The sequence below is a fragment of the Lontra canadensis genome, unplaced genomic scaffold (genome assembly GCF_010015895.1).
Source record: "Lontra canadensis isolate GAN:19392208 unplaced genomic scaffold, GSC_riverotter_1.0 scaffold79, whole genome shotgun sequence".
Taxonomy (NCBI): Eukaryota; Metazoa; Chordata; class Mammalia; order Carnivora; family Mustelidae; genus Lontra; species Lontra canadensis.
In genome coordinates this window covers 8,014,514-8,019,345 of record NW_022631073.1, presented here as the reverse complement: position 1 = coordinate 8,019,345, position 4,832 = coordinate 8,014,514, and positions in this window count along the sequence as shown.

Sequence of the window (4,832 nt, the reverse complement as noted above, 5' to 3'; positions counted from 1 at the left end):
ATTGCAATCTCAGACTTACCATGGCTGTCTGTAAGACCTTGGGCAAGTTGCGTAGCTGCAAGACCCTATCATCTCACCCACAAGTGGGATGACAATTCCTATCCTATGAGCACTAAGCTAGGAAATGAATGTAAAGGACTCAGCAGAAGGCCTGACCAACAAGGAGCTTTCAAGCTTACATGTGTCACACACTGACTTCTTATGCTACCCAGCTGATGTTCACCCCAAAGATCCAGCTTGGGAAGGAAGGCAGAGGCTGGCAGGATGGGAGTGACGGTTGATGAACATCATCAGAAGAGACCAAATCTGGGCAGCATAGCAGAGTCTCAATGATGATATGAACAGGGTCCACATCCCTTTCCTCCTTAACTGACACCTTGGGTACATTGATAAGCTTTTTAAGCCTCAGTTTCCTCAGCTTCTCTTAGATAGCGTTGCTGTGAAGATCAAATGAGATTAGGTAGGCAGAATGTCTGGATCATCACCAACTTTGATAAATGTTCTTAGCATCATGAGTCCCATCAGACAGAGGTAGCCCATTTCTCCCAGGAGATCACCAGCTAAAACTGTCAGGCAGTAAGCTTCCTCTTCTTTCTGCTGAGCCCACTTCCTTCTATGCCTGGTCTGTGGGGGCCTGGGACAGCCATGCAGACCCAGGAGCAGCAAAGACCCTGTCCAAACAGCCAGTTCCTCTCCTGCCGGCTAATAGGCAAGTAAGCCAGAGCCCTGATGGTCCTGTTGGAAAAACTGTTCAATTGTTTCTGCTTAACCATCTTGAAGGCCTGGGCCAGGGAGTATGCATAAGCAGCCTGCCTGGAAAGGTGTCACCACAGAGGTACCACTCTGGGACTGGGCAGAAGCCGGCAGCTGAGAGGGCTCTAGATAGTCAATCAGGATCTGGGGTTCCAAGCCCTGGTCTGCCACTTACCAGCCACATGCTCCTAGGCAAGGAATGTCACCTCTAGGATTTATTTCCTTATCTGTTCCTTATCTCTTAGAATCCCCAAGGTTCTATAGGGTCACGTGAATTAGCAGGTATGGAACTGGTGTGAAGATGGAGATCTGCTGGTGGGCTCAGGTGGAAAGATGGAAGGGAAGTATCCCCAGGATGGCTGGATGCTCCAGGTCCTGGAAGTCATTATCTGAAAGGGACTGACCTTTCTGTTCTCAGCCTGGCATTGGGCTGACATCCAGGGTTTGCCACCACCTTTCTTTCCATCCATTCTATAGGCCCATCTTCTCTTCAGAACCACAAATATGCACCAGACTTGGCCTCTAGGCGTTTGCTCAAGTAACATCCTCCTCTCAGCTCCTGGGCCCTCCTCCACTTGCAAAAGTCCAGAATTCTCTGATTCCTTAAAGGGAAGGGTTCTCTGTGGCCATGGACTTCAGTGAGACCTCTCTCTGAGCACTGGTGACATTGCAGTTTCTGTTCAGCTTATATAAACCTTTCACCTCTTTTTAAAGATAACCATGGAAAGGACCACCTCTGATTATGAGTATATATGGTGTGTGTGTGTGTGTGTGTGTGTGTGTGTGTGTATTCCAGCATGCATGTGACATATTTTAAAAATTTTCTTTCACATGGGACAAATGGTGTGTGATAAATAAAGTATCACAATTGGAAAGAACACGGGTTTTAATATCCAGTAGATAAGGATTCTAATCCTGGCTCTGCCATCCTAATTGACTCTGCCCTACCTATTGATGCCCACCTGGAGTGACCTTGAACATATTGTGGGTTTTTCTCAGTCTTGGCTCCTTCATTTGCCAAGACAGACTCATGATATTTACACTGGAGGGGTGTGGCCATGATTCTTATCCATGGGCACATGTGTCTGTCTCTCTGTGGAACTGTATTCAGCGATCTGAAAGGATGAGACTCGGTTCTGTTTTTGAGCATGCCAATGGGGCCAGTTACAGCAATTAATAACTCGTATTAACACTGTCATGAACATCCTATCACTTCTCTCCAGCTCAGAGAAGTATGCAGACATACAGATCTGGTCACAGTGCATCCCCCTGAGGACAGGCTCTAAGCGCTGACCGCTCATGTCTCCCAATCAGATGTGCCAGCTGCTTGAGTTCACTCACAAGAGGCGATGGGGACCCAGCATCCAGGCCTGGGCAGGAACAGGTATCTCCCTTCCTTGGTGATTATGACCTTACTGTTGATGTCTGGGGCTCTGCTGGGACCTGCATGCAGGGAGGCCCAGCTTGGCTGAAGCCAAGCCCCAGAGGCTGGGGACCTGGTCACCAGGGAGACCAATCCTCCTCCAGCCCCACTAGGAGCAGGAAATATCATTCGCAACCAGAAGAAAATGAACTTTGTTCTTTAGAAAACTGAGTTACAGTATTCCGAGTGTCTTTCTGGCATTCTAACCTTGCAATGTTGCCTTTACAAATTCAGAAGGCAAATGATCTTCAAAATGATGTGTGTACGTGTGTGTGTGTGTGCTTGCATGTGCACATGTGTGCACGTTCATTGGCTTATTGCTCTTAGACCTGGTCACATGGTCACTGACATCATTTTAATGTTGCTAAGTTGAGATACTTTCAAGTTCCTGACCAAGGACTCCTGCTTGAGAAGGTGATGGAAGCTTTTTGGAGTGTGCAGAAAGGGCCAATCTAGGGAGCTACTGACACCTGCTTCCTCCCTTACCAACTCGCCCATGCATGCTCTTTGAGCTTCAGTGTCCTTTGCTTGTCATTGTTGCAGGGATTAAATACAGTGTGATAATGTGTGCATGTGTTTTGTAAATGCTGAAGTGCTATGGGGGTTTAGTTAGCCCTTGACCTTGTGCTCCCTATACACACTGGTGATCCTTCAGCGTGTGCCTCCAGGCCAGAACATCAAGCCGTTGTTGGAGGCTGTGTCCAGGGTGCTGAGCAGACCTCCAGGTGAACCTCCAGCCGGCCTCGAGCCCACTTCTCATTGAGCGTGTTCCTCGGGCATCCTCCTAGATCACCCTCATTGGAGTTACCTAAGGAGCCCACAGACCATGCAGAGCCCAGACCTGCTGATTTGGAAACCTCAAGTATAACCCAGGAATCTCAATTTTTAACCAGTACCCCAAGTTTATCAGGTGAGTCTGAGAATCACCAACGTGTGAGAATCATGGACCCAATGGTGCCCCCCGAAATATATTCCTTGACACATTTACTCTCCAGCAGTGCGCACACACCCACCTCATGCCAGAGACTGTTTGTGGGGTCAGTCTTTGGGAGCAGGGGAGACGCACAGGTAAACATCTCACTCTGATGTCCCACACCAAGAATCTAATGAAGTCATGTATCCAACCCTGAATTCTGTGGGCCCCGGGAGGGGGCCAAGTGATGTGGAGACTGCTGCCACTAGGTGGGTTTCTTCCCCAGGGAGGCAAGGCTCTGCACACGCACCACAGTAGTTAATGTTCACCAGAGCTCTGAAAGGTAAAGAAGGAAACCGAGGCTTGACAAAGTTCAGTGACTTGCGCAGGGTCCTGGGATGGCAGCGGTGCTCTGGTAAGTGTTCGGTTAGCCTCTCAGGGTGGGGGCGGGGAGCTCAGATCCACACACCTTCCCAGCAGGGCCTTGGTAAAAGGACAGAAGGGCCACCGTCCTGAGGGTAGGCTTATACCTTGCATGCCCAGAGTCCCTGAGGCTGCTACCAAACCAGACCACCCACCGCCCTCCCCCTTCTCTGAAGAGCTTCGGCACATTATGCCATCCAGGTCCTTCATGAACTGGAACTTGCCGTCTCACCAGATCCAGGGCAGATGGTGTGTGTGGCTGACAGATGGCAGCAGCTGGATCTCAGGCTGGAGATGCCGAGCCACACCACGGCTCTACTGGGGCTGTCTGTGGACAGACAAGCTGGCCCACTTCGAGGGCTCAGGGTCAAATAAAGGCCTCTCCTGGCTGAGGGGGATGCCCAGAGGTTGTCACGGTGAGTTGCAGCATCCCCTCAGCAGACTTGAGAAGCTCTGGCTGAAAGGCGATGGGGAGGGGACCTGGCAAACTGAGCACCCCCAGGAGCACGGCAGGTGCACTGGTCACGCAGGACGGAGAAATGTGGGTTGCTTCGGCTCTCAGCCAAAGGAGCCTCCCTGAGTTCCCCCAGCTCAGCCTGCAGAGGGAGGAGCACACCGGCCCCGGGAAGCATCTCGGGCACGGGTGGGCAGGACCTCCGTGTGGAGGTCTGACCCGGCTGGTGCTCAGGCTGGGGCAGGTGGCACTGAGGCGTGGAGGTGCCCAGGCATCCTCCCTTCTCTCAGACAGACTTCCTGGACTCAGCCTGTCTGGGGCGCACACAGGGGAGGGCTGGAGGGGCGGAGGAGCTGCAAGGAGCCAATCACCCCGCACCGGAGCCTTCAGGCCGGTTCCCTCGGCGTGTGAGAGAGTGTGCGCGCCCCGGCGGGGATTTCTGCGATAGAAGCAGCCGGATTCCGGAGAGGGAGAGAAGAGGAGGGGGAAGAAGCGGAGGGGAGGAGAAAATTGGGGGTGGGAGAGACAGACGGAGAGAACAGCAGTGGGAGAGAGGGAAGAGAAGCGCAGCCAGGAGAGAGAGGGAGGGAGAGGGAGCGGGAGCGGGCGGGAGCGAGCGAGAAAGTGGAGGGGAGAGCAGCAAGGGAGAGCGCGGGGAGCGGGCAGGACGAGACAGAGCGAGAGCGAGAGCGAGCCGGGGAGCCGGCGGGCGCGGCGGCGGCGGAGGCAGAGCGCGGCTGGAGGGATGGGGTGAGGGCCGCGGGGAGCGGAGGCCGAGCCGGCCGCGGGCGGGCGCCGGGCAGCCAGCTCCGGGGCGCGGGCGCGGGGGGCCCATGGCGGCGGGGGCCGGGGGGGCGCGGGGCGGC